Source organism: Typopeltis vanoorti, chromosome 15 (assembly GCF_054136105.1).
Source record: "Typopeltis vanoorti isolate ZY-2024b chromosome 15, IOZ_Tvanoo_1.0, whole genome shotgun sequence".
Classification (NCBI taxonomy): domain Eukaryota; kingdom Metazoa; phylum Arthropoda; class Arachnida; order Uropygi; family Thelyphonidae; genus Typopeltis; species Typopeltis vanoorti.
The window spans coordinates 17,059,032-17,080,549 of record NC_143563.1 but is presented as its reverse complement, the minus strand read 5'-3'; positions in this window follow the sequence as shown (position 1 = coordinate 17,080,549).

Genomic DNA, 21,518 nt, shown 5'->3' with positions numbered 1-21,518 from the left:
GTGGCTCAAATGAGAGAAGTTAAGTGTTATCGCTGGAATCTTTTTATCAATTTACTTTCATCTCTTTTCAGATATGAATTCAAAATTTTGTTTCATTTGCCTAAACTTTGAGGTGCTTGGTAATTGTTGCACTAGTAATTTAAATTGTTTGTAACTAGAAATTAAGTAGATAGCTATAATAACTCTTAATTTTAAGACAAAATTTTATAAGCAGTAATAATACCCAACATTTCATTGTTTAATTATTCCTGTGAGAATTGCATTTTAAAGATTTGAAGATTCTAAATTATTTCATCCTGAATATATATATATATATATTTTTTTTTTTTTTTTTTTTTTTGATCAAGAACTTATTTTATTCTGGAGATTAATTTTATGGGATACTTTAAAATTTTATTTTACACTGAGTGATAGTTCCTAACATTCATTGCAAGATCAAAAGCATATTTAATCAACTTTCTGTAAATAAGTGCATTACAGACATTGCAAAACAGGTTAAACTAGGAAAAAGTATATTCATTTTAAGGGAAAGCAAAACTTGCAAATAAAAATTTTATTCTTCTATGTATATGATCAGGATGTTTCCAGATTAGATTGTGCCCTGAGGCAAACAATTAAATATTGCCACTGATGGATTATAAGACAAAAAGATAAGAAAATCTCCAATTGCTATTTTGTTTTTATTACAAGAGAAACTTTAATGCAAAACAATTACATAATAATATTAATTAAATGTTTGCTCTATTAGGATATCGCTAAAACTGTTTATAAGCTATTCTAAATTTAAATTATAAGCTATGTCTGCCTCTATCGATATAGTTGCTAGACCAACCAGTCTTTCTTGGTCATTGCTGTTTGCAAATAATTTTTAATCAGTTTAAGCTTGGAAAAACCTCTTTCTGCACTTGCTGCAGGAATTGTTAGGTAGCGATGGCGTCTACCTCAATATGACTGAATGAGCGTCCTTATTAAGCCCTCCGTGAGGCAGGCTGCCTCTATGCTACACCCTGTCAACAGTACTGTATATGATGGAAATGTGGAAGAATGTGACAGAAATAAATTTTATAGATATAGATTATGTAGAGATAATTCAAATTAAAGTGATTTTGGATAAAACTAGAAGGCAGAAAACAGTTTTACTGTACATTTTAGATGTACAGTAAATAATACTTAATTTAAAAGCCTAATATGCTGGAAATCTATATTTATGTCGAGAAATGATATAATTTTGAATTTACTGCCATATCATAGGAAAAGCTGTCTCATTTTAATTCATTTCATTTCCTCCAACAAAACTGGTCTTCACTTTTAACCCAAACGCCAAGTAGCAATCATTATTTATGAGCAACATAGTCTGTCAAATGTCCTGAGATCACAGGAATAGTTTGTCCTAGTGGATATCTCGACTACATAAGTTTTCAAACCTGTCCTAGTAAAACTCTTCAAGTTGTTTCCAGAATTATTTTCTCACCTCTGTTTTGACCTGTTCATCATTTTCAAAATATATATCCTTGAAATGTGTCTTCAAATTTAGAAAATAACCAGAAGTATGAAGGGACCAAATTCTTGTCTGCAGAGAGGATGTTTCACAACTTCAGATCCAGTCTATTTAAAGTTGTGGAACATTTGCCCACAACCAGGACTTGGCTTCATCATACTTCTGGTTATTTCCAAAATCTGAAAACACATCTCAAGGTATTTGTTTTGAAAATGACTAACAGGTCAAAGCGGAGCTGAGAAAACCACACAAAGCATTTGTTTTACAAAGAAAGTTTTGAAAAACTTATGTGGTGGAAAAAATATCTGAAATTGAAGGAGATTATGTTGAGGTCTCTACTTTATTTTCATACACTGTCTTCTTCACTAGCATATCTCTTTTGGGTGGAATGCTATCACAGTGAAGACTACTTTTGGAATGCCTCTCATAGTACTTACAACAGACTCTGGCAACCTATTCCACTCATTCACCACTCTCCAAAACACTCTTGTTCAGTTTCTAAGGGTGGTCTGTAGTTCTCCCACCACTAGATCTGTTCTGAAAAATTTCCTCTGTATTAATCCTGTAAAAACCCTTTAGTAATTTGTATGTGTCAATCATATCATCCGTTTCCCACTTATCAATTTCTGTAACCAACAAATCTTTGAGCTGTCCTAATAAGGTGCACCGGCACCATCTTGGTCACTTGATTCTAGATCCTCTCCAGCTCATTCCCTAAGAAATCCAGGTGACCAGATCTGTGCACTGTAGCAAGATAGGATCTTATCAGTGCCTCATAAAGAGGTATAATAATCTGCTTAATCTCTGCTCATTCAGGTGCTCTTCAGTAAACCAGTGAGCTGTTTTAACCACTTTTGCATTATGCTCTGTAAACTTCAACTTCCTATTCACCAACACACCCAAGATCTCTTTCATCATCAATTTCCTGGAATACAGTTCCATCGATACGGTACACAGCTGGTAATTTTTGCACCCCAAAATGCATAACCTTTACACTTTGCCAAATTAAACTGATATTCTCCTTTGCCGGTTTTAGTTGCTCTGCAAAAATTTAAAATCATAATCTTTCTTGACTATTGCTCTACCTAATTTTGCATCATCAGCAAACAAGTGAATATTTCCATCAGATTATTTCCTATATCATTAATGTATAAATTAAATAGTGGTGGCCTAAGTACAGAGCCTTGTGGCACATCACTAGTCACAGACCTTATACTGGAATCTATTCCAGAATAAACTACTGTCTGGTCTCTATCCATCCACCACCCTTTTATCCACATGACCAACTTCATATCCATCCCTACTTGTGGCAATTTATTTATCAGAATTCTACTTGGTATCTTGTCAAAAGCCTTTGCAAAGTCTAGCAGTATCACTGTATATCTATTACCTTTATCCGACTTAGCTGTCACTGTATTATAAAAGGTAAGTAAATTACTAAGGTATGATCTACCCTTCACAAAATTCTAACCCTTCGCTAGAGACCAAATAGAACTTTTTTCCCCAATCCTCTAAAGCTTTCTCTCTGGACAAGGAAATCTGCCACTTCAAATGATGAAGCCAGCTGTACCCAGTGCTACCAGGTGGTCACCCTCTTGAATAATCACTGGTCCCAACACTGCTCAACTTCAGTAATTTTTCATTTGTTCTTCTGGCTAATTTGCCTTTTTGCATGAGGAAAAACCTGGTATCACCTCCATATGAGACTTGCTAGCTAACTTGTCTTCAGCTGAAAAGCCTCGATAAAAAGTTTGTGTTCCTAGACAAGATTTCAGCCTATGTCTTTCCAACCAAAGGGCTAGGTATTATTAGCATCCATAAAAAAAGAATAGCTATGTTTCATTTGTCTCTGTTGAACAAATTAAAAAGGCAAATTAAAAACAATTAGCAGTATCAGAAATAATGAGTATAACAGAGAAATGATTAATTGATGAGCAGGGAAACACCTAATAAGGACAAAGATTACACAAAACCTACAGCTATTCCATGTAGAAAAGGTGTTTTAGAAAAAAGGCAAATGCTACATAAATACAATATAGCTTTCCATAAAATTAAAAAGCACATTCCTTTTGCATTCCTGGCTCCCCCTTGCCAGGAACACACCAAATTTAGTTGTGTAACTACCTTACCTAAGAAAAACAGTGCATAGTATATATCAGAAAAGATGAATACAAGCAACAGATTCATTGATTATGGCAACTTAATTGCCTTGAAAATTTGCCACCGGATTAATTTAGATTGGAAAAAATAACTGATTCTAATATCATACCAAAACATCAAGTGTATAAAAATTTAAGGATGTTCATGAGGCTGTAATCAAATAATATATAAGATTTTTTTTTAAATTTTAGACACATTGTTAACATCATATTTTAAAGCCCAAGTTCAAATGCATTAAAAGTCTCATCAGAGAAAGAAATTATCTGCAGAATCCTCTCCTAAGAATTGAATTTCCCATCTCAAATTTCAATGTTAAGAACATTCAAAAAATTTAGAAAATTGTTTCATGCCATACTATGCTATGCTCTACTATACTACATCAAAAATCACCTTATTTGATGGTTATTTTAAATGCATCATCATTTTTTGCAAAAGTATTTGTTTTCTTCACTTATGTGCTTTTGGAAAATTCCTTAATTCTAAATAATTAAATACTTTGTTTTTTTTTCCCAGTTAAATATTGATGTTAAGTTGGTTTTTTGTTAAAACATAATTATAAAATGTTAATTTATATACTAAATTATGCTGTCACTCAGTACTGTTTTAGGTTAACATATACTGTTAATCGTCATCAAATTCCTGCCATGTACCCCAAGGGGTATACAGGATATCATAGTACTACATGAAAAATTTACATCATTACTAACTTTCTATCTAACCTGGCAGAGAACACTTGTTTTTCTAATCTTTCCTTGCCCATTCTGTTTAAGTGACCATACCACCTGAGATTAGCTCCGCTAACACATTCCTGGATGTTGACAATGTCAGGTTCTTTCCTAATATCCTCGTTATTAATATGATATCACCATTGATGGCATCTGTTCACGTCCCTAATCTTTCTCAGGACTCTCATATCTGCTTTAAAACTTTCTTACATGTTTTTCTTTTCAAAATGAAATTCAATTTTATCCTGCTGAAGACTAAATAGTGATCACTTCCAATTTCAAAAAAATCTGTACACTCTAGTGTCCTTCACTAGGGAGAAAACATCACTATCGACAATAACATAGTCAATGAGACTTTTCTTATTCCTCGTCTCCTCTCTCCATGTGAATTTGTGCACATTTTTATGTTGGAACATGGTGTTAGTAATAACCAGTCCATGTCCTGAGCAGAAACCCCACAGGTATTTGCCATTATTATTAGCTATGCTCTTTTCTCCAAATTTTCCAAAAAATATTTTTGTATGTCTTACAATCATTTCCTATTCTGCTATTTAGATCCCCAACAAGGACCAACTTTTCCTTTTTCATTGTGTCAGTTGTTTTCCCTAAAGCCTCGAAAAATTCCTCCAGTTCTACCTTAGTAGAACTTCTGTGAGAACATAGGCACAAATAAGTCTCATTGTCCAGTTCCCCATTCTGATATTTGCCCACATCAGTCTACTTGAGACTGCCTTCCATTCAAGAAGATTAGCTTCGTATTTAGTGTTGAATATTATGGCTACTCCTTCTTTTCCTTGATTGTCATTGTCTGAATATAACATTTTGTATTTATTGCTCAGAAAGATCTCGCCAGTTTTTGTCTTTTTTGTTTCAGTCACCCTTATTATGTCGATCTGGTACTTATTTAGTTCCTCAGCTAGCTCCATTTCTTTGCCATTCAGACTTCTTATGTTGATAGTACCAATCTTTAACTTTGGTGATGTTGAGTTGGGGTGTGTTTTCAGATTTGTTCCAGTAGCTGACTTTTCACTGTTTGCCCTGGTTCCCTGGCAAAAACAACAGGAGCCTTGTTTAACTGGGTGACACCCCAGCCAGCATGAAATTCTGTCATGTTGTACCATCATTTTGTATTTTGGTTTAAGCCAATAAGAATAAAGTTTGGTCAGCTAAATCCCAAATTGCCAGCCCATCCTCGTTCATTCAGTATCCAAATAGATACCCAACAGGGTGCACTACGAGAAGGTGAGGATTGGACATTACGTCAGAAGCCCTTGTCGGTTCTCCGCATTCCTTTAAAGGCTATATGGAGGTCTCCTCTCAGTTATACAGCTTTGACCCTTAAGCACCCCCCCCCCAATCAAAACCAAAGCTATGATAAAAAGAATATATAATGGGCTTTTTGGATTTTAGTTAGTGCAATAACAAGATACTGTATGTAGCTCTGTCAACTACTGATCACTTTTCAAAGTTGCATGACTGGGTGTAGCTATATTATGGCAAATAGGTCAATAAAAGAGAGAGAGAGAGAAAAGAAAACATATCCTACAAGGCTCATCTGTTACTGCAAAACTATCTATAGCTTCTTTATCTTTCTCCAATTCTAACGGAACAAGGATACCATCATCATCATCAGGGTATCCATAATATTCAGCATCAATATCCTTCATTAATTCAGCTTGTGTTTTTCTTGGTGGAGAATAAGGCTGCTGCTCAAACATTTCTCTTACTCCTGGAGGTCTTTTGCTGCTCCAAAATACATTGCCTTTTCTGTTAATGTATACAGAAAAACTATGATGAAATAACTCGGGTTTCAGCTAAAAAAAAAAAAAGAAAGTTAACTGACTTAATATTTCAAGTTACATACATGTTAAATCAAATTAGCAGCAGTGATTATATTTTTCTTGTTGGCTTCTTGAAAATGAAAAGTAAGTTACTTATTAAATTAAGATTCTGAATTTTTGTTGAAATAAACACAGCTTTTCAATATATCAGTGTATGTTATTAGTGAACGAATAATTCCTCTTCATAAGAATATCTATTAAGATTTTAAAGAAATTTTTGGGTCATATGGAAAAATTTAGTGTTTGGCTGCATTGTTGATCTACATTCTTCCAACTGTTTTCTTGTGATCCACTGTCTTTCTTTTATATTTTAATAACCTACATTGGCCTCTCAAATATATTAATGGATAATAGTTTATTTAGTGAAAGAATTATTCTATTAGATATTTTGTCTTATGTAGTAGGAAAAAATTATTAAATTAGTTAATCTTCAAGATGTCTTCATAGCCAAAATAATTATCTGCTAGATGATTGTACTGAGTTGTATTCAGTAATTTTGCACTTATCTTCGCCTTACTAATTATTGGAGACAAAATATCCTTCCTCGCAAAGCTTTACAGGATGGTATATTAGGATGCTGAAAAATCATTTGGAGAATCTTTTATGATTCTCAGTTTCATTAATTTTAATGAATATAATCACATGAGAATAAATTGCATGTGAAACAGCTACACTGTTTGTATTGTAATGATTTGTAAGCTAATCAGCTTACAAAAATCACTATAACTATTATACAGTTAAGAATTTTTTTTCCCTTTGTTATGAGGTAGACAATAATCACACACACACACACACACACACACACACACACACATATATATATATATATATATCAACTTGTGGAGGGAAACTGTCCATGAAAACAAAGCACAATGGCACATCTAATACAGTGAATCTTTTAATAAATAAAAACATCACGAGATAGCTTATTAAAACTAAGTCAACATTTTATTAAAACACAGTTATTGGTGTGTGTGTTCAATAGTTTATCAACTTTATTTATTTTGTGTTGTTTTAAATGAATGCAAATAAAGTAGATAATTTTATGTCATTCAAATTAAAAATGTTATTGTTTGGGTCAAGTAAAAAAGTTAGATAATTTATTTATTTATTTAGTGTATGGCATAATAAAGACACATGACATCAGAATGTATAAATACATATTTGTGCAGACAATAAAAATTATTCAAGTAATGCACATATACAAATATCAGATTAAAAAAAAATTAATTAAATAAAGTCTACAATTTTAAATCAAGTTCAGATAGCCAATCAAGAGCTGAAGGATCCGCCTCAAAAAGTCTCTCAGGTCACCAGGGTAGGCTCTTATTCTGCAGTCCTCCACAATGTGCCGGATGGTTTGGTTTATGGCCCCACAGTCACGCTGGGGCAGTGATGGCGAACCTATGACATGCGTGTCGGTACTGACACACTTGAGGGTTTCAGGTGACACACCTTGGATGTTGAAAAATATTGGTATTCTGATGAAAAAACTGCGATAAATCATGTAAGGTCGCTCTCAGTTAAGGCGAAGATTTTTGTTCATTGAAAGAACTTTCTAGCAGTACTCAGCAACAGAAAAGTCATTAAATGTAATGTAAGTTTGTAATTTCAGTTTATTAAATTAATTGTATAATATGAATTCATAGATTTTATATCAATGTCCTATTAAATAAATAGCCTATATGATATGTATAAGTCACCATCTATGATTATGTAGTTACATCTATAATGCATGTATGCAAGTGGCACATCAACAATGTCAATATTTAAAAAAAAAAAAAAAAGTTTGACACACCTGGGTAAAAAGGTTCGCCATCACTGCACTGGGGTGTAGGTGTGTTAGGTTAGGTTAGATCTTCCCCACTTGTGTAAGCTGTCTGCGCAGATACCATGTCCTGTGCGTATCCTATTTAGGCTTTTCCATAGATGATGTGGAAGCTCAATCCCTTTTGGATTTTGGTTGGGAAGGATATAATTGTTTATGTCTGGTGGCAATTTTTCTTTCCAAGTTTCTAGCCATTTCGAATTAACATTGAAATTGCTATTTACTAGTTCTTCAGCCAGTATTAGTGGAGGTCTTCATGTATCGGCAACAGGAGATTGCTGTTTATTTTTTTGTATTCCTTTACCAGAGCATTTTGTCTGCGCAGGTTCGGTGGTGCAATATTTCTCAAAGTTGGAAGCCAGTAGAGGGGAGTGGATTTGACACAACCTGTTATTGTCCTCATCGCTGTATTTATTTGTGTGTCGATTTTCTTGATATGAGGACTGTTTAGCCATACCGATGAACAATATTCTGCCGCAGAGTAGACTAAGGCCAACGTGGAGTGTCGCAGTGTAATAGCAGAAGAACCACACAGTTTTTGTATGATGTTATTATGGGTTCTGATCTTTAAAGAGAGATTCTCCAGATGTCTTTTGAAAGATAGTGTTAACACCCAGATATTTAGGGAAATCTTGGTGCTGCAGCATTCTGTTGTTAAAGCTGACCTGAAGTTTCCTATTTGCCAATTTGGTGAAAAGAGCTAACCTCAGTCTTATTGAGGTTTGATGTTAGTCTCCATTTATGAAAGTATTCCCCAATGGTTCTAAGGTCATTGTGAGAATATCTTCAGTTACTTCAATGCTCTTGTGTTGGATGGCGAGGGCTGTGTCATCGGCATAAGCAAATTTTTTTGACCTAGTTGTTGGTAGATCAGATGTATATAAGTTGAACAAGATTAGTGCTAATACTGAGCCCTGTGGGAGCCCATTGTTCAGCTTTTTTAGTTTGCTCGTTTTGTTTCCCAGTACCACATTGGAAGAACCTGTCAGAAAGCATGTTACCAGTAAGTCTTATGATGGATTGGCATGGTATGACTTGTATCATCTTGTATAGCATCCCCTTTTTCCATACTGTGTCGTATGCAGTAGTAAGGTCAACAAACACAACAGAGATTTTCAAACATCTCTGGAAACCTGCTTCGACATAGGTAGTAAGGCTTAGTACTTGGTCCGTACAACTAAGTTGAGTCCTAAAGCCTGCTTGCTCAACAGGGATAACTTCAGATATTTTTGGCCCAATTCTGTTAAGGAGGAGTCTCTCGAGGAGGTTATAACAGCAACTGAGGAGCACAATTGGGCGATAGCTCTCTGCTTGATCTTGAGGCTTGTTGGGTTTTAATATGGCTATTTTTTTGGTTCTCTTAAAAGCTGTTGGAAGGTTTCCCATCCTTAAAATGTGAGAAAAGAATCTTGTTAGCCATTGACGGGCATTTTTTTTCACAGTTTACCAAGAATTCCAGGTGAACACCATCAAAGCCTGATTCTTTGACAGTTTTCACCTCCTTTAAGGCCTTAGTTATTTCATCTGTGGTAAATTCTCTTGAAAATTGGGAACTGCCATCTGCACTTTGTCGTAAGTTTCTGAGCATTCGTTTAACTTCCCCATGTGTGTTGATGATCTCGAGGGGCTCTAGACAGTGAGGTTATTCGACAGGCAATTTGATCTGGAGTCACCAAAGGATCTTTACGAGTGATTGGGTTACTTCTGCCTAACTTCTTTAATAGGCTCCATGCTTTTCTACTTGATTTTTTAAAATCTAAGTTCTCTGTAGTTTTTATCCATTTTTCTCTACGTTCATTATCAAGCTTCTGGAGTAATTCATCAACTATGTCACAGTCGCCAGATTCTAAGTAGACTTGGTATAGCTCTTCACAGTCTTTATTCCAGCCAGGTATGTATTTCTTTCATAAACCCCTTGGAATATACTTCTTCGCTGTTGATATGACTGCTTCAATAAATCTTAGATAATAATTTCCATATAGTGACTTACTATACACAATACAAGTAATAGTTATCAACATTAATAATCACTTATTTCCATTGTATTCCAAATATGTTATAAGAGTAAAATATCTAATACTCTTTCTCTTTGTATAGTTTCTGTATAAGGTGATTTTAGGAATGTTTAGTTTTTTTATATTTTATTTTATTTATTTTTTATTTTTTGAGACAACATTCACATAGAAATAATAATATATCTGAAAGGGAGAGAGAGATCAAAATTACTTTATTAAATTGTTATTTATGCAATTTATATGCTTGGTTAAAGATTTCATTCTCCTCTCTTTTTTTTTTCTTTTTTTTTTTTTGTTCCATTTATTGAATTCATTTAACTGGGTTGTCATTCTTCAGCATGGTTTATATATATACATATATAATTATTGAACATGTTCATAAACAAAGTCAATCTGCATTCAAATAACCATATTCCTTATGATGAGGATACCCAACATCTCATTAAGGATTACCAAAAGACACTCAGGAATATTTGACTTTTCATCAACAGACTGGCCTTCTTAAAAAGATGTAAGTGCTATTCTATTATACCTCGATTTCTTGATTTCAAAGAATCCATCAAAACAGCTCAGGCACATAGAATTTACCACAAGGCAAAACTAGAACTTCTATCGGAACAAATTGTAGATACCAAATGCAGTCTAGCTTCTTTTTTAACCAAGAAAAGTTCACTAGAAAACTGCTTAGAGGCTTCCTTAGACAATGTCATGGAACAACATGAAAGAAATCAGTACGCTTTTGATTTCAAGAATCCAAAACATAAACAAATTTAAACTTATCAAAAAGTTCGATTCTCTCAAACATGCACAGGAACGTTCCTCCTCAACTTATGCTTCTCTTGTTTTTAAAAAAGTAGTTGTAAATAAATCTTCATATATCCTCACAATGGTGGAAGAAAGTATTCTTGCCAAGGGACTCGATTTTGTCCTCTCTCCTAAATCCATTCCCAAAGAACTTTTTCTCACTAAAATAGAAAAAGTTGCCTCCTTACTTCCAACTCGAGACGCAATCCTACTACAGATAGAAGCTATTTTCACAATTAATAATGCAAAACCACCGACAACATTTCCACTAGTGAAAGACAAGCCATTAAAAAACTGAGAAAGAACAAAGATGTTATCATCCTTTCAGCTGACAAAGGAAATGCCACAGTCATTCTAAATAAAACAGACTACCGTCATAAAATTCTTGAATTATTAGAGGCAGATACTTACTCTGAACTTAATAGGAACCTCACAACAGAGTTACATAATAGGACCAACAATCTTCTAAAATCAACTTTGGAATTACCAAGGAATATCCGCCTTTTGCTCAGATCCGTTTTTCCTCTTATCCCACAGTTATACTGCCTTCCTAAGATTCACAATAAATACTCCCTTAAGACCCATAGTTGAAGGCATCGACTTGCCCACATACAATTTATCTAAATATCTCGCCTCTTCCTTAAAACTCCTCACAGGTAAATCCTCTTCTTACATCAAGAATTCAGCTGACTTTGTTTCCAATATCAAAAACCTCAAACTGAACAAATCAGATATGATGGCAAGCTTTATGTAGTTTCGCTCTTTACCAATATACCAACCCAGGAGGTTCTCACTCTTCTCAAGAACAAATTATCAAAGAAGTTCTTTGCTTTACTGACTCATTTTGTCGACTCAGGTTACTTCAGATTTGAAGACAAGATCTACAAAGAAAAAACCGGAAAGGGGGGGAAAGCGGACTAGCCATGGGTAGTCCGCTTTCCCCCGGTGCTAGCAAACATATTTCTCTAAGACCTTGAAAGAAAAGCAATTTTTTTGGCCACGCTGAAACCTAAAATCTGGCTCTGTTATATTGGCGATGTTTTTCTTATATGGGGACACGGCCCAGATAACATCAAATTCACCTCTGAGCTAGAAGTTAGCAATTGTCTTTCTTTTTTAGACATAAAGCTAACCAGGAGTACTGATAATATTAAGATTTCAATCTTCAGGAAACCAACACATACAGATAGATACCTTCATGCGTCCTCTCACCACTACCCTCCAAAGAAATATGGCATTATATCTACTCTTGTGCATCGGGCCAGATCGTTATTATCAGACGACAAAGAGCTTAAAAATGAACTTAATTTCCTCAAAAGGACCTTTATCAATAATGGTTTCTCTCCAAAAAGTATTGAGAAACTTCTATTTCACCATCGTCAACAAACCAATGAAGATTCTACTTCCCCCAGAGCTTACATCTCTTTACCTTACATCAGTTCCCTCTCCCTCTCTACTTTACCAAAACTCCGATGTATCCTTAGTTAGCCAAAGAATAACATCATCATTTTCAGTTCCTAGGAGTATACAGAATTATTTGTAGTTGTGGTAAACCATATTATGGACAGACTAATAAATCAATCTTTCTCCATCTTGAAGAGCACAAAAGAGACATCTCTTATAATAGAATCTGAGCCCTCTCCAGGCATGTCTTGTTCTGTAAACTCTGATGAAGGCTGCCAACACCAAATAGACTGGAATCTAACTTCTAATATTCACAAATGTTACGCTAAACTTGAAAGACATATCCTGGAGTCAAAAGAAATCACCCCCAATTCTACCCACATGAATAGCAACCTTAGTTACAGTTTACCAGACTTGCATAGCTCTGCTATTCAGTATTGGCGGTCTTGCGAGACCACATGCACACATATAAATGTAGCTAGAACTGAAGTGCAGACTCCAGTTCAAACTTAACTACAGTTTTCAAAAGCTCTGTTGTTGTGTGTAATATTTCTGACTGTCTTTTTGTATATACCTTTGTGCTTTGGCACCTGATGAAGTTGGCTTAACAACGAAACTAGTTGTGTCCTTATTAAACTTTTATTCTTAATTATGTCGGTGTTTTAAGTCATTAAAATTGAACATGTTCATAAACTGAGTCAATCCTCATACAAATATATATGTATATATGTGACAACATTTTTATCGTATAGATCAGTGTTTCTCAAACTTTCAATACCTGCTTTATCCCTTTTAAAATTTAGTAACTCATACCCCCTCTCAGGCAAAGGCAATTTAGGAGAAGTTATAATATTTCATTCAAACATGAACGATTATAAACGTATTGATTCTTTAGAGAAACTTGTGACATTAAGATTATAACATATAGACACGTTTACACAAGAATATTATATTTTAATTTGCGAAATATTTAGTCTGAAAATAACAGACTATCTTCAGTGGCTACATAGGAACAGTTTTTAACAAGGTAGAATACCAACAATTGATCATTCAAAAGCAGAAAGAGCCAGGTGATGTTATATCCCTAAGCATTAAAGAGAGGAAAACATTTTTATCAAAGTAATGATTAAATTAAAGATATTAATTCACAGATTCATATAATAATCTTAATTTATAAATAACATTAGACTAAGAATTAAAAGTCATAATTTAAAAATAAATAAATAAAAAATTATATTTATATATATATATATATATATATATATGTGTGTGTGTGTGTGTGTGTGTGTGTGTGTATAATTTTTTTTTAATTAAGACTTTTAATTCTTACATTAGTCTAATGTTATTTATAAATTAAGATTATTATATGAATCTGTGAATTAATATCTTTAATTGAATCATTACTCTGATAAAAAAAAATATTTTCCTCTCTTTAATGCTTAGCGATATAACATCATTACTCTGATAAAAAAAAATATTTTCCTCTCTTTAATGCTTAGCGATATAACATCATGCGGCTCGTTCTACTTCTGAATGATCAATTGTTGGTATTCCACCTTATTAAAAACTGTTCCTATGTAGCCATTGAAGATAGTCTGTTATTTTCAGAATGAAATATTTCGCAAATTAAAATATAATATTCTTGTGTAAACGTGTCTATATGTTATATTTATAAACATATTTATTTTTCAATATTGGCATTGTAAAAAAATTACAAACATGTGAAATAGTTTTTTTTAATTATTAAATACATTTTAGTTATACAAATTCAGTATACATACAGTAGAAACACAAATAGGAAATTTAAATTTTCAGTAATAAAAAAAAAAGTTTAATGAGACAAATGAAATTATTTCTGTTGCAAAGAAATTAGCTTGGTAAAATTCAGTTTTGTATTTGTTATTTTAAGCCATACATGGGGCTACATGTCAAGAAGATGTTTCCACAAGCTTAGAGAAACTAGTAGATGCATGCATGGGTTGTGAAACAATCGCTGAGAACTGTTACAGTTTAAGAAATAAATGATTCTGAAATTTAGCAGAGTTTTGACTGCATGGGTTGAACTATTTGAATTTAAACTCTTAATGCAAATAGTTCAAGCTACTGGGTTGGAAAACAATTATTCCATCAACAAATGTGGCCCTAACTGAGGTCAGTTGATACATGCCAAAAGTCGCATTTTGTTTAAAAACTCCTTCAAAATTTGTAATTACGGAAAAATAAATGATTGAATAGACCTGCACTTATCTCAACAATACCCCAACAAAAACATGGAGTAAAAAAAAACCAATCAAAATTTTTTAAAAAGTGCCTTGTATCCTCCCCTAAAGACTTTTAGCATACCCCTGAGAGCTTGCATTACAAACTTTGGGGAAACACTGCTATAGATGATTAGTTAGCTACCCCATCTTGAGAGAAAGTATCTGTTATGGTCTGAAAAATCATGTGGGAAAAGATTGCAAATTACAGCTTCATTAATATATGTAAGTGAAATAATATTCAGTGACCATGTTAAGAGATTAAAGTGAGTTGCTTAATCTTTCAAGTAATCACTTTAAATATTATATTCTAATTAATATGTAAATTTTATCCATTATAAAAAATATGACACTTTGTTGCATCACTTTTAATATGTTATTCAATATCATTTGAATTCTGTGTATAGAAGATCAATATATATCAGTGGCACACCTGGAGGGGGGGGGGCCTTGCCTCCTCCAAAGAAAAAGGGGAAAAAAAAACTAGAAAATTTTCTAAAAATCTTTTCCTAATTAATAAAATTCATTTTTTTAAAATTTATGTTGTGTCGTGTGTTCTATTCCTATACTACTAATGAATTAGCGATCATTGCAGATTCATAGGTTGTATGCAATGCACAGTGTGTATTCTCCAATTGTCTACTCAACTTGCCCCCCCCCTCAAAAAAAAAAAAAATTAAACCCTGAGTGCACTATTGATATATAATATGCAAGAAAAAGATTTTCTAAATAACTTCATAGTTTAAAACATTGTTCCTTAAACTGTGTTCAGCAGAATCCTAGAATTCCGTAAAACTTGTAGGGCTCTCCAGATCATATAGAAAATGACTTATTTCTAGAAGAGTTGTTAATTTATGACTTATTTCTAGAAGAGTTGTTACTTTATTTGTAATATTATATACCAAATGTTTTCTTGATTGAAATATTTTGCAGGTAAAATGGTTATTGTCATAATTCATTTCTGATAATTTTTTACAAAAATTTTATATAGGGTTCTGCAATCTCAAAAAGATTAAGAAACACTGGTTTACAATACTGATGGATAGTTCTAGTAGAATTAGCTATTTAGGAAACATATGTTTGCAAGTTATAATGAAATTTATAAGTAATTGAGCAATTAAGAATTCCAATATTCTTGAGATTTTCTTTTCTATTAATACTGGACAGATTTGGATATATGAATTCCTCTCTTCAACATGTTTCTACTTAATGTTAGCAAAAAAATATTAAATTCGAAGTAGCATATCTGAAAGGGATGTATATTGAAGAAATCTCACATCTGAATCATTAAAATAAAACTCATAGTAAAACAATTGAATTGGGTAAAACAGTTAATTGGTTGGAACTTTTGTAGTTGGCTTTGTTAGCTACCCACATTAGTTTCAACTATTGCTTAGTTATTTTTTGAGTGTTGGTTACTAGCTTCTAACTGGATTTTAAAAAAAAAATCCAAAATCACATAAGACTTGTGTGATCTGGTTCACGTGCATAAAATATTGGTTTATGAACTTAGTGCTTACCAACTTTATTAAATATTGCCTTAAAAAAGTAAAAAAAGAAAAATCTTTAATACATATATATGCAACATTTGTAAGCAGATCCAGTAGAATTTTTACATCGAAATTTTAAGAAATAATTTAATTTCCAAATATTTATAGAATAGCAGAGATTTTTGCATATTATTAAATACCATGTAGCTTTACAAGTGATGTAAACTGGAAGAATTTTTAAAACATATCTTATAAATGCATGATAATAAAATCTCCCTTTAGTTATTAATGAAAAATATCTTGTCTTTAATAAGCAATTTGATAATTCAGACATTTCTCAAATGCATCTGTGTGTTAGGTATTACAGAACTGTGTGTGCCAATTTTTGCTAGAAATATATAAGCATTTTATTCACTTTTAACTATTTATAACTTTTAAAAACTGACTCACATTTAAAAGTTACAATTAAAAGAAATACTAGCAAGCATAGATGGAGAAGTTATCATATATCTAGAATTTATTAAAGAACAATTAGATGTCCATACTCTGAAAAGTTGATATGAAAATCTTAATTTAAATAGGTGTGTAAATTTTATTTTTAAACTATTTCCTCATCTTACCATAACATTGTATATGCGGGCATAAAAGTCCTCTTTAAGTGCAGTTAGTCTTTTGTATTTTCATTACAGAATGTTATTTTTGTATTTTTATATCACTTGCTAGATATGTATAGTTATAATTGATTCCAATATTTTTTGTTATTACAGCTCATTTTATTGTCATATCTTTACATTTTTTTCTTTACTGATTTGTTTATTATTAGTTTTTGTTCATCATGAATCTGTGATAATAATCTTGCATTATTCATTTATCACTTTTTTTTTAAGGTTTAATTTGCAGAATCATATAACTCGCACATTGGAGATTGTTATTTAACCATTGAGAGTAGGATCTGATAATGAAAGAACTTTACTTTGAATATAAGGATACTTTTATTTTATTTTTAAAAATGTTATTTGATTGTTATTTTTATAACATGCTAGAAAATGTTCATGTTTTGGTTACATTAAATTTTAATGTAATTTTTTACCATATGAAAATAATTTATAAATTCTTTGATTTATTTTAGAATTGTTGTTAGGGGAATGGATAACTTTTCAGTAGTTTGTTATGGTGAGTTTTCCCTATGAGAGTTGAATCATCCTGAATCAATCCTCACAATCCCATATGTTAATATAACCAGATAATTTGTGAAGTTCAATAAGCAAATGATGAAGTGCATAATTGAAATAAGTTATTATTATATTTACAGCTATTTTGCCTGCTTCTGTTTAGGAGTGCCCCTGTTTAAATGTCATTAGCTTTTCACTCATGGATTCTTAGGGCATTGTAGATGTATATTTACCAATAAATATATGTTGCAGTTAGGGTGTTTTGGAAGGAAGTGTGTGTGTGTGTGTGTGTGTGTGTGTGTGTGTGTGGAGGGAGAGGGGGGTAGGCAATGTGGGAGAATTAAATTAGAAAATGGAAAAAAACAGGGTTTTTTTGTATAATATATATATATATACATATATATTATATTATTAGGGATGGGCAGAACATTTTTTTATATAGGTGGGAAAGGGTGAAAGGGGTTGAAAACATCAACTGATTTTTTGAGGGGGGTTGTGGGAAAAGGGGGTTGATGGGGTGCAGTCCGTTTCAACTATGCTTGGTCGTCATCTGAACACATGGAGAAAGTGGATGCTATGTCAGGTCGGTTAGGTGTTTCTGATTTTGAAGTGTTTGTGTTATCGCCTATTGGTCAGGGTTGTGACCTCAATTTTACGTAGTGAAGCTTCCAAACCTCGGAGATTATGTAGGACCTGTGGACGTTGATAGAGTTTGCATCACATTTTATGGCTATACATGAACTCTATCAACGTCCACAGGTCCTACGTAATCTCCAAGGTTTGAAAGCTTCACAATGTAAAATTGAGGTCACAACCCCAACCAATAGGCGATAACACTTCAAAATCAGAAACACCTAGCCGACCTGACATAGCATCCACTTCCTCCATGTGTTCAGACGATGATCAAGCATAATTGAAACGGACCGCACCCCATCAACCCCCTTTTCCCACAACCCCCCTCAAAAATCAGTTGCTGTTTTCAACCCCTTTCACCCTTTCCCACCCTATATAAAAAAACGCTCCACCCATCCCTGATAATATAGTGTGTGTGTGTGTGCGTGTGTGTATATATATATATATATATATACACACACACACACACGCACTAGGGGGATTCCCCCCCCCCGGCACCTACAGCGCCCAATCCCTTGAGTTCCGGACTGGTAGGCTGGTTCTCCTCGAATTCTGATGACTTGACACTCAGGGTAGCCCCTGAGTTTCAAAACGTTTCAAATAACTTGACAAAAAAAACGTGACACAAAAACATTACAAAAAAGCTTATCATTTTATATTATAGGGTAGATTATACAAAAAAACCCGGTTTTTTCCATTTTCTAATTTAATTCTTCCACATTGCCTACCCCCCCCCCCCCCCACACACACACTTCCTTCCAAAACACCCTGACTGCAGTCGGTGGTGCACTCAGGATTTAATCTTGGAGGGGGCCGAGCACTCAAGATTTAATCTTGGGGGGTGGGGGGGGGGCAAATCTGACTGAGCATCTGCAGATCTCCTCTGGCCTGGCTCGGGAAAACGAGGTACCACCCGAGCACTACTTCATTCACAGCGACCAGGATTCCAGAGCGCTATAGGGTATTCCCACCTTATGTGACCACTAATTCATAAGTAGCGTAGAAATAGAAAACATGACACAACATAAATTTTTTAAAAAAAAATGAATTTTAATTAGGGAAAGATTTTTAGAAATTTTTCTAGTGTTTTTTCCTTTTTCTTTTGGAGGGGACCAGGGCCCCTTGGCACCATTCCTGGGTGTGCCAATGACTGCAGTAGTTTGCAAATTGCAGAAAGAAGAAAAGCCACAACACCCAGAAAAAGATATGTGTAAATTTCTCTTCTTTTATGCTACATATATTTATTGGTAAATATACATCTACAATACCCTAAGAATATGCGAGTAAAAAGCCAATGACATTTAAACAGGGGCACTCCTAAACAGAAGCAGGCAAAATAGCCGTAAATATAATAGTTTGTTTAAGAGGAGTAACGTGAGTTTTCCCAGAAATAATATTCAGATATTGAATTAATAAAATGAAAATTAGAGAGAGAGAAAAAAGCCATGAGCATAAATTTTGCTCATGCATAATTTCTGAAAATTATTTCTGAGCAAAATTTATGCACATGGCTTTTTTTTTTATCTGACTATTCATACTTTCTGAAAGTTATTAATTATTGTTTGGCAAAAATCTGTTTTTGATAAAAACATCAAAAACATCCCCCCTCCTTCCCACAAAATAACTGAATATCCATATAATATTCTTTCATTTAAGTTCAGATCAATATGTAGCTTATTGTTGCTGTGGTTTATTATAACATTCATTTGACTTTTTTTTTTTTTCAACCACTGCGAAACATAATATTGATGAATTCATTGTTTATCAAAAATTATATATTTTTAACAGTTTCTCTTAGGCAGCAAGCACATACTGTATGGAAAATGGAGAAGTAAACAAATAGCATAGCATAAAAGAGATAAAGATTCTCATTTTCGTCAATGCATGTCTCTTAGCAGGATTTGCATAAGAAAGTAATTTCATTCTGTCATTTAAATACAAAAATAGTCTGTAATAATATCATTGGTATACATATGTGCATACTTGCATAACCAAAATGCATGGATTATCTTCAGTGAAGATAATTCATGCATTTTGTTAATATTTTGATATGGCCTGCAGTTGAAAGCGGTAAAAATAATTACTCATGGAGTGAGCCTAGTAAAAAGATATTTCTAAAGCTTGAAGAATGTAAATAGATATATATAGATATATATATATTTAAGAGAGATTTAAGTGTAATAACAACAATAAGGGCAGGAGAAAAGATATATTTTAGATGGAAATTCAAGTAAAGGATTGCAAGATGAAGCATCCTGTATCGTATTTGAGTGATATGTATATACTGTACTGTGAGAAGTAGCCGAAAGTTTGAGTTACAAAAGGATAATGTATGGCAGTGATTTTTTTTTTTTTAAGTATAAATTTGTCATATTGTATGCAACAGGAGAAGAATGCATTTTTCTTGATTCAAAATGGTTTTCATTAGGTCATATATTTACCTTATGTACATAAAAAAAAATTTTAAAAAAAAGATTCAGATATTTAAGAAAACATTGATGTTCCTGATATCTTTTTACACGTTAACACTGTACTGTTTGAATATTGATTTTATTTTATTTGTTATTTTCTAGACATTTTCAGAAACTTGTTTTATGCAGATGAACTGTGACGTTCATTTTTTACAGCTCAGGCAATTAGCATTTAAAGATAATTGTTATATAATAAAATATTATGATAGTTTTGTGATTGATTTGATGAGACATAGCCTGACTGATTAGGACAATGAATAAGTATCTTAAAAAATAATCCCTTTTTTTCTTTAATAGATTGTTGAGAATAGGAAAAAAAAAGAAAAGCTGAAACTACATACACTTTCAAATAGAAAATATATAAGATGTTAATCCTCAGTAAAAATGTTGTTTCTTATAAATACTTCTTAAATTATTTTTTAGACATGTAATTGTTGCAGAAAATGTTTTATTTTGTGAGGTTAACTTTTTTTTTCTCTCCATCTAGGCAGCTGTTGTTTTTATACTTTTATAAAACTTTTAAATGATTATTTGTTTTAGAAATGAGTCATATATAGTTAAACTTTACTACTGAGATTAGTTAGATTAGATGAAAACAGTATCATCTATATTTTTTTTTTTTTGTATTTCACTCTGTGTATTGTGCTCACTAAGCTTGTCAAAGTATGATTTGTTTCTGCACATTGTAAATGCATATTTTATTTTTGTTTGATTTAGATAATAATAATTTAATCTTTTTTTATAAGTAACTGTAAAATTTGCTTTATTTTAACTATGCAAGATTATTTAGCTGCTCATTTATTATGCTTATTAAACATAAACTAGAAGCCATTTAATTTTAATCCAAAGTATTTATAACTGGCAGAAATGCACTTTGAATATACAGCAATCCCTCGATTAGTGCGCCTAATGCTTTTTTTAAAACAGCTGCATTAATCGAAAATACACTAATCGAATATATATATTACATAATAACCTATTTGAAACAGTATAATTCGTTCCTCAAATTTCTTTTTTGAACCTTAATTTTTTATAAAAGAATTAAGGTATGTCTCAGGGTCTAGTTAAAGGAAAACTATGAAGCTGAAAGACAATTAAACATATTCAGAATATAAATTTTATTATTCTACTTCTTAACAAAGAATTGAGCTAACGAAGTTTGGGGCATTTTGTTTCTTTTTTTCATGCAACCGATAGTATGGCCCTATTGCCTCTTCTA